Consider the following 9973-nt stretch of genomic DNA (forward strand, 5'->3'; position numbering starts at 1 on the left):
CGGGGCTGGGGAGCATGGTTTTCCGTTGGGAGCTCCCCATTTCTCCCCAACACCCCACCCTCAGCCCCTGGCAACCACTAATCTGCTTTCCGTCTCTCTGGATTGTTCTGTTCCGGACATTTCATATAAATGGAATCCTGCAATATGTGGAGAGGGAGAATGGAGAATGCTTAATGGATTTGCGGCTGATGACAAAGTTCTGGGACTAGATGGTTGCACAACATTGTGAATCTATTGAACACCACTGAACTGGACACTTTAAAATGGTTTAAATGGCCAATTTGGTTGTGTACTTTACCATAATAATAGAAAAAATCTGAACTAAGGGAAACTAGTATTTGTGAAGTCATTGGACAGGATCATATCTAACTTGAGAATGAGTCATGAATATTTAAGTGAATTATTTGTTGTCGCATTGTATTAAGAGAAACAAACACTACCAGCAAATTATCACCCAAAACAAATATTTAAGCTTATTTAATTAAAACAAGGAGTTTAGGCATTTTGTTTCTTCAACAGCAAGGTGTAATCATCTTAACAAAACAAGCATATGGAGTTAAAAATGTTTTTGCTGTAAATATGAAATGTGCTTTTGTCGCATCTTAATAGACTATGCCACCTGAGCGAACATGAAACGCTTCAAACGTCAGGTTATGAGGCTGCCTTCACCTTGTTCTCGCTGTTTACTTACAGGCTAGGAAAGAAAGATAATCCTCCAGCTTTTTCAAGTCCCTCAAGATTTCTCCCCTCAGCAGCGTTAAGCTACGTGACAGAACAAGCTGCTGCTTCAGTAGCTGCTGCCCAGCCTCCTCCCTCACCCGCAGGACGGCCTGGGTCAGTCAGTGGATGGGGGCGAGTCATCTCCCCCGGAGGCACTCTGATCCTGGAGCCACTAACGCTCAAGGAGATGGCCTCAAATTCTAGAGCAAAGTCAAGGGGTCTATCACGGTATTGCTAAACATCCTTCTGTTTCCATGTAAGGAAATAGTATGGTCAGTGTCTGAGTGGTTTGTGAGTTTTAGAAATAAAATTACTCAGGAATGCTGCAACCAAGCATTTGTGCAGTGGTTTGTGACCTCGGCTGCACATTAGAAGCATCTGGGGGCTTTAAAAACCTCCACGCCCTGGTCCCACCCAGGGCAGCTGAATCAGATGCTGGGTGTGGGACTCAGGCATCAGCTTCAATCACTGGTTAAAGTTCCCCAGGTGAGTCCAGTGTGTGGGATGTCGTGGCGGAGAAGGCTGACAATCAAGAAGTTCGAAACATCTTCCAGCCTCCAGCATCGAAGCTACTCAGTGTTGCCGGAATAAACCTGTAGGAGAGATGGAAGTCCTGCTCCCAAAGGAACCCCTCAGAGGTCCTGTCACGAATGCTCTGGGCAAGCTAAGTGCATGGAAGAAACACAAGCGACAGGTGAGCAGGCTCCCATTCCCTCCCTCACCCACTCAGTGTTCATTCGTTCACTCACTCATTCCTTCATTCACTCAACAGCTCTTAGGCTCCTGTCTGTACCAGACCCTGTGCTGGGCCCTGGGGAAACTGAGCTAGAAGGAAAGCCTGGTGCCTGCCCCCAGAAAGCTCGAAGTCTAGCAACCGAGTCCAGAAAGTGCTCTGGAAGAAATGTGTCCTGGGTGTCATGCAGCATCAGGGGAAAGAGCTTGTCATCTTGCTGGTCAGGGGCGGGAGGAGGGAGCACCCTGGAAGACGACTTTCTGCAGGAAGGGACACCTGATTGAGACCTAGAGAGAGACCGGGTGTGAGCCAAGTGCTACCAGTCTGAGAAATTGGTGGCAAATCCCCTGCGAATGTGGTTCTCAGCCTGGGCTGCAGCCTGGGATCGCCTGGGAGCTTCGAAACACATCCGCGTCTGGTCCCACCCCCAGAGGCTCAGGTCTAGTTGGTCTGCCGTGGGGCCTAGGCATTTATATACTCTTTAAGTATCATTATAATTATAATTTTTTTATTGACATGAAATTCACATAACATAAAATTAACCATTTTAAAGTAGCATTTAATACATTCACAGTGTCGTGCAACCACCACCACTATTCGGTTCCAAAACATCTTTATCACCCTAAATAAAACCCTACATGCATTAAACAGTCACTCCCCATCCCCACTTACCCCAGCCCCTGGCACCCACAACTCAGCTTTCTGTCTGTGTGGATTTAACTATTCTGGATATTTCATACAAAAGGAGTCATAGACAATGGGACCTTGTGTGCCTGCCTTCTTTCACATAGCGTAATATTTTCAAAGTTCATCCATGTCGTAGCATGTATCAGGACTTCACTCCTTTTTAAGGCTGAATAATATTCCATTGTATGGATATACCATAATTTGTTTATCTCTTCATCTGTCAATGACATATGAGTTGTTTCCACCTTTTGGCTAACTTGAATAGTGCTGCTATGAACATTCAGACACACAAGTGTTTGTTTAACATCTATTTTCAATCCTTTGGGTATATACTGGACATCTATATTTTTGAAAAGCTCCCCCAATGATTCTAACATGCAGCCAAGGTTGCAAACCACAGAACTGGAACGGTGGTCCCCAGGCAGTGGTTCTGGTTTAGCAGATTCCCAGGCCTTGCTCAGGACAGTCTGATTTAGACTCAAGGAGTCTTTCTCTGGCCCTCTCTCCTCCTTGGTGTCTCCTCCCTCTGGATCGACAGGCCAGCCTACCTGTCGGCTCAGGAGTGCCTCTGACAATCTGTGCTTCTAACGTCCAGGAACCCCCTTCCCCTCTGAGAGAGGCCCCTCCCTTCCCCAGCTCAGGGCCCCAGGACCCTCGCTGGTTCTTCTGGAGCCCACTCTAGGTGAGGCCGAGATGCTCCTCCTCCTTCCTGCCTCGGCCAGCCTCTGCTCCCCATCTCCTGGGGGTGATTCTTGGGCACCCACATCCCCTAAGAACAAATCATCACGTCTAGAGACAGTGCAGTCCAAACCGACATGTAAGGCCCAAAGCCCTCTAACTCTGTGAGGACATATTTGGGCTATAGATGCCCCCTCCATCCACCTGGCTCCACAGGACATGCTGGTCTGAGGTGTTGGTATATCCTGGTTACAAGCGACCACACAGTTGTCTGTCCTGTGCATGACTGAAGGCCCATCCTGGTGATTTCCCCAAGCAGAGACTATGCCAAACGTGACCCCTCACCCTCCAGAGACAGACAACTGCCAACAGCTTTCAAACGGCATTTCTCCACCTTCAAAACATTAAAGTCCTCAGGCACTGGCTATTCAGGGAGACCAAAATTGTATCAATTCTGGCACCAGTGTCAAATTCAAGGACATCGCGGGAGCTCTGTGAGCGTTCACAAACTTACCTGGTGTGACCTCTTACACAGGGACAGCAGCCACGTCCCTCCCCGAGACCTGGAAAACCGGAGAAGCAAAGACTTTGAAGTGGCGCTAAAGTGCTCGAACACTTTGAAATAAAAGGCAAAACTTTCAGAAATACTCTTGTCTCCACAAGTCAGGGAGCAAAGCCAGTTTAATACATTTCATCTGGATACAGAAATACTTCTAACACTTATTTATTTTTACTATGGGCCAAACTTTCTGCTCAATGTGTTGACGCATATTATTATCTTATCTAATCCTCGCAGCATGTGAGGCAGAATTTATTATCCACATTTTAAAAATGAGAAGACTGAGACCCAGAGAGGTTAAACAACTCACCCAAGGCACACAGCTAGTAGGTAGCGGAGCTGGGATGCAAACGCAGATCTCACTGACTTCAGAGTGTGTGCTCTAAATTACAAATATTCTCATGAAAAATCTATGTCGGGAAAGAAATGACCTGTAATCTGCACAGATGCTGTACCCACCCAGAGTGGCAAGAAGGATCTAAAAAAGATATTCACTGGGTGTGTTTAAAAAATAGAACATGATGCAAGCTAACTGCTAGACTGTGCAGTCTTTGAGGCGAAGGACCCGGGGGGACCTCGTGGCTCATGACATCTAGCCCAGGACTGGGTGCAAACAGTGCTGGGTAGAAACTGGCCACTGGCGATGTCCCACTTCCTGTGACGAGGGGTCTAGTTATTCCTATGGCCCCCAGAGCTACGTGATTTGTGAAGAAGTTATGGGTTAGGTTGATCTTTAAAATTTAATAACTCATAAATCAATAAAAGTACATCTTTTTGGAGCTTCTGTTTCACAAGATGAGTTTGTGAAACATTATTTGTTCTGGACAAGTTGTTCCAGAGGCTTAGAGGACTCCAGGAGAGTTGCAACAGAAATGGGAACATTCTCTCCTCGAGCGGGCAAGTTGGCAGCGCTCATTCTCTCCCGGGGCGATCACATACACATTCGCTCTCCTCCACTGTGCAACAAAGTCCAGCCGGTGAGCACGTGGAGTTAAATATTTCCCTCCCGAAGCCACCCGGCCAACCAGATGCCACGGGGGAGCTTATGTGCGGTGACCATTCCGGCCGGCAGGGGGCAATCTTGCTCGCAGCATTCTGCCTTCAAATTCCTCAAAAGGGCCGCCCGACGTGGGGCTCGAGAAAATGAACATAAAAAGGTTTTTACCCCGAGGATTCTTTGGCCGAGAAGCTGCTATTTGCAAACAGCTGGAGAAAAATGCTCCCAAGCAAACGAGCTTTCCTTGGTTTCTGATCACTGGTTTTAGAAGGAAGTGCTTTTTTTTAAAAAAGAAAGAAAACTGCTAGCTTTTGTCAACTTATTGAAGATTTAATTGATTACGAAATTCAACTTATTAAAACTTTAATGACAATTTTGGTGGTTTTTTTCGTTGACATCAGGTGGCTTTTTCATTTGCCTCATATTTTTCTTTTTATTTATTGAGGGTACATTGGTTTATACCATTATATAAATTTCAGATGTACATCATTATATTTCGATTTCTGTATAAAATGCATTGTTTCACCACCAAAAGTCCATTTGCCTCATTTTCCAAGACGACTTAGCACCCGGACTTTCTTTGAAACAAGCTCTCCAAGTAGAGGCTGAGCCGGCCGCCTGGCCCTGCGGGAAAATGTCTGCAGCCGTCACCCTCACTGGGGCCAGCATGTGGAACATTGTTTCTGTGTCACTGAAACATGGGGTTCGAGCTGCTCTTCGGTGTCCCTTGCAGCATCTTATGGACGGGCCACAGACCCAAGAGACTGAGAAGTGACTTTAGCCGGAGCGTCTGTTTTTGTATTGGAGATCAAAGGTGAGGTTCTATTGATAGAAACTCTCTGCTGCTGTCACAACAAACAAAACAGCCTCCAAAACCTCTATTTCACAGAGGTCGGGAAACAAAACAGCCTCCAAAACCTCTATTTCACAGAGGTCGGGGGGAGTCACGTGGCATAGAGAGGAAACTGGGGATAATATTTCAAATCTCTCGACTGGAGAAATAAACGAGGTTGGCAAAGACAAGCCCTTTACAAAAATGGTGTTTAAACCTCGTCGTGGTCAATTCGAGTAGATTCTCAAAAGGTAGTGTTTGTAAGCTTGAATTGTAAATGAAAGTGCAAGAATCCACACTTCAAAGTGGAAAACTATAACCAAAATGATTTTTTGAAAGATGATCAACACACAGCCCTTTCAGGTTTGCACAAGTCAGAATTACGGCACACTCTTTTGTTTGGGAAGATGCAAATAGGCATCTCTACTTTGAGCACGGATAACGTTTTCCAGGAGCACACCTGGAAACGTGATTGTATAACATCCGTGAAGTTAGGGGAAAGTATTGGGCAGGAGGAAACACCTGGATGGAGCGTCTGCTGGTCTCATTCATACCCTTCTCCTGGGAGAGAATTCTGTCCTCCCCTCGCTGGCAGGGTGGGGCACCTCCCCACTGCTGGGGGCCCCTTCTCCCCTTTGTTTGCCTTCCTCAAACATTGAGCTCTATTTTGTTGCCTCGAGGAAAACCACAGTGGCTGTGGTACGGTTGGAGTTGGAAAGGAAGAACTCAGAAGGTCCAGCTCCCTCGGTTGACAGAAGCAGGGGTTAGCGACTTGCCTGGGTCACCTTGGGTAACACAGCTGGGCTAGAGGCAGCGGATTTCATGTTGCCTTAGGGATTTTTTCCGTTGCATCCCGAGTGACTCAGACCAGCTCCATGGACTGTGCACATCGGAAATTGCCTTGGAACCTCTTACGACCAGGGCCCCAGAGAGAGCTCTTTGGGACACTGACGGAACTTAGTTCCTCTGATGTGAAAACCAAAGGAATGGTGAGTTTTCAGAATATTCTGGGATTTTTTTTAATAGCCATAATCTGTTTGATAAAAGAGCTTTTAAAAATAACTCTCTGTATAACAACCCGATCAAAAAATGGGCGGAGGACATGAACAGACATTTCTCAAAAGAAGATATAAATATGGCCAATAGACACATGAAAAGATGTTCATCATCACTAATCGTCAGGGAAATGCAAATCAAAACTACACTAAGATATCACCTTATACCCGTTAGATTGGCAAAAACATCCAAAACCAAGAGCGACAAATGTTGGAGAGATTGTGGAGGAAAAGGAACCCTCATACACTGCTGGTGGGAATGCAAACTGGTACACCCACTATGGAAAACAGTATGGAGATTTCTCAAAAAGTTAAAAATAGAAATACCCTATGACCCAGCCATCCCATTACTGGGTATCTATCCTAAGAACCTGAAATCAGAAATCCCAAGAGTTCCTTGCACCCGTATGTTCATCACAGCATTATTTACAATAGCCAAGATGTGGAACCAACCTACATGCCCAGAAACTGATGATTGGATAAAGAAGATATGGTATATATACACAATGGAATACTACTCAGCCATAAAAAAAGACAAAATTGGCCCATTCGCAGCAACGTGGATGGACCTCGAGGATATTATGTTAAGTGAAATAAGCCAGTCAGAGAAAGACGAACTCTATATGACTCCACTCATAGGTGGAAGTTAATATATTGACAAGGAGATCTGATCGGTGGTTACCAGGTAAAACGGGGGGTGGGGGGAGGGCACAAAGGGGGAAGTGGTGTACCCACAGCATGACTAACAAAAATGTACAACTGAAATCTCACAAGGTTGTAATCTATCATAACATTAATAAAAAAAATATATATATGAAAAAAAAATAACTCTCTGTATGTATACCCTAGCTCCTTTATTAGATTATAAATTCTTTGAGGGCAGAGAAAATGTTATATTCATTTTTGTAAATTCTGTAATCCCCTCTTTACTCGCAGTTGATGTTTAATAAGATTTTGTTGTTTGATTGAATAAATAGAGATGGCTCCAAATTGAAGACTGAATTCATAGATTCAAAGCAATGTCACGACTTTTCCTGCCTCTCATCTTCAGGCCTTTACGCCCCTAGCCCAGGCCTCCCTTCTGGGACTTTTCTCTTCTCTTGCATGATTCTCCGTGACTCTCAGTTGAATTCAATCTCATCCAGCCTTTTCCTGTTTCTCCCTCGTTGCACACACAATGTCTTATGTTCCCATTGGCATCGTCCTCTCCTAGGTAGTGCTTTATGCATCTACAATATCCTAGTCAGTATCTGGTACAGTGCTCGCCCCCAGAGAAATTCTGAAAATACTATTGAGAATACTATCTTTCAGAATTGGTAAGCATTAACATGATGCTTTTATTTATTTATTTATTTATTTTTTTTTTTTTTTGAGGAAGATTAGCCCTTAGCTAACTACTGCCAGTCCTCCTCTTTTTTGCTGAGGAAGCCTGGCTCTGAGCTAACATCCGTGCCCATCTTCCTCTAGTTTATACGTGGGACGCCTACCACAGCATGGCTGCCAAGCAGTGCCATGTCCGCACCCGGGATCCGAACCAGCGAACCCCGGGCCGCCGAGAAGCAGAATGTGCGAACTTAACCGCTGCGCCACAGGGCTGGCCCCATGATGCTTTTAAATAGCATTTTATTTTATTTTATTTTATTTATTTTTGGGTGTGTGAGGAAGATTGGCCCTGAGCTAACATCTGTGCCAATCTTCCTCTATTTTACATGGGTCCGCGCCTGGGATCAGAACCTGTGAACCCCGGGCCACTGAAGTAGAGCATACGAATTTAATCACCATGCCACCAGGCTGGCCCCTGCATTTTATTTTATTTTTTTAAACACATTTCTTTTTTCAAAGATTGGCATCTGAGCTAACATCTGTTGCTAATCTTCTGCCAGCCCCTGCATTTTATTTTTTAAGTTTCTCTCTCAAAAATTATTCCTTTTTTAAGAAACTAACAATTTTTTTAATTTGCAAATTTTGTTCAAATTAATGTTTTCAATTTTTATTTATTTATTTTTTAATTGTGGTGAAATTTACATAACATAAAATTTACCATTTTAATCATTTTTAAGTGTACAGTTCAGAGGCATTAAGTACATTCACGTTGTTGTGAAACCATCACCACCATCCATCTCTAGAACTTTTCTCATCTTGCAAAACTGAAAGTCTGTCCCCATTAAACAATAATTCTCCAGGCACGGCCCCGTGGCCGAGTGGTTAAGTTCATGCGCTCCGCTTTGGTGGCCCAGGGTTTCGCAGGTTCGGATCCTGGGCGTGGACATGGCACCGCTCATCAGGCCATGCTGAGGCGGCGTCCCACATGCCACAACTGGAAGGACCCACAACTAAAATACACAACTATGTACACGGGGGGCTTTGGGGAGAGGAAGAAGAGGAAGAAGAAAAATAAGATTGGTAACAGATGTCAACTCAGGTCCCAATCTGAAAAAAAACCAATAACTCCCTACTCTCCCCTTCCACCAGCTCCTGGTAACCACCATTCTACTTTCTGTGTCTCTATAAATTTGACTACTCTGGGTACCTTGTGTGAGTGGAATTGTACGGTATTTGTATTTTTGTAACTGGCTTATTTTACTTAACATAATGTCCTTAAGTTTCCATGTTATACCATATGTCAGAATTTCCTTCCTTTTTAAGGCTGAATAATATTCCATTGTATGTACGTACCACATTTTGTTTATCTGTTCATCTGTGGATGAACAGTTGAATTGTTTGCACCTCTTGGCTATTGTGATTTATGCTGCTATAAACAGGGGTATACCAATATCTGTCCCCGTCCGTAGCTTGTAATTCATTAGGCGTATGCCCAGAAGTGCATTGCTGGATCATATGGCAATGCCGTGTTTAATTTTTCGAGGAACCGCCATGCTGTTTTCCACAGCAGCTATGGCGTTCTGCATTCCCCCCAGCAGCACACAAGGCTTCCAGTTTCTCCACATGCTCGCTGACACTTCTAGTTTTCTGTTGTTTTGTTTTTATTTTTGTTTATAATTGTCATCCTAGTGAGTGTGAAGTATGTCGTTGTGAGTTTGATTTGCATTTCCCCAATGATTAGTGACATAGAGCATCTTTTCATGTACAAACTAGCCATTTTTATATCTTCCTTGAAGAAATGTCTATTCAAGTCCTTTGCCCATTTTTTAATCGTTATTTGCTTTTGTTGTTGATTTATAGAAGTTCTTTAAATAATGTGGATATTAACCCCTTATCAGGTATATGATTTGCGAATATTTTCTCCCATTTCATGGGTTGCCTTTCCACTCTGTTGATAGTGTCCCTGACACGAAAGTTTTAATTTTGTTATAGACCAATTTATCTGTTTTCCTTTTTTTCCCTGTGCTTTTGGTGTCACATTCAAGAACCACCTCACAACTTAATAGTGCAATGCAGCCCCACAAAATGGTCTCTAACCCTAAAATATTAGAAATTCGACATCATCTTCAGGCAGGAAATGTCACCATTTCATTTTTCTGAATTGCAGGTGAATTGCGAAGTGTTTGATTAGGAATTGTGCTGCCATTATTGGGAATGCTGTCTTTGTGCTGTCCCCTGATGAGCAATAGGATAACCTGAGCCGGCCAGGGATAAGGTCTTCCCGGAAGATGTAACAGTATGTGTGCTAACTCTCTTCTCAGTGGGCTTGACCTGCAGATCAGTGTGACACGGTTCATCACTGAGTGAACCTCCGTCCTTCTTAGAATAC

At 44.1% G+C, this 9973-nt stretch overlaps 1 long non-coding RNA gene across 1 annotated transcript; it reads right to left on the minus strand.

The window, feature by feature from the left end:
- Positions 1–462: 462 nt before the first annotated feature.
- On the minus strand, positions 463–3866 carry LOC139042351 (uncharacterized). The gene is made up of 3 exons (XR_011499013.1): positions 3688–3866; positions 3333–3381; positions 463–1313 (listed from the first exon to the last, which is right to left on the minus strand). It is a non-coding gene; the product is annotated as an uncharacterized lncRNA (long non-coding RNA).
- Positions 3867–9973: the final 6107 nt, after the last annotated feature.

The sequence above is a fragment of the Equus asinus genome, chromosome 28, assembly GCF_041296235.1.
Source record: "Equus asinus isolate D_3611 breed Donkey chromosome 28, EquAss-T2T_v2, whole genome shotgun sequence".
NCBI lineage: Eukaryota > Metazoa > Chordata > Mammalia > Perissodactyla > Equidae > Equus > Equus asinus.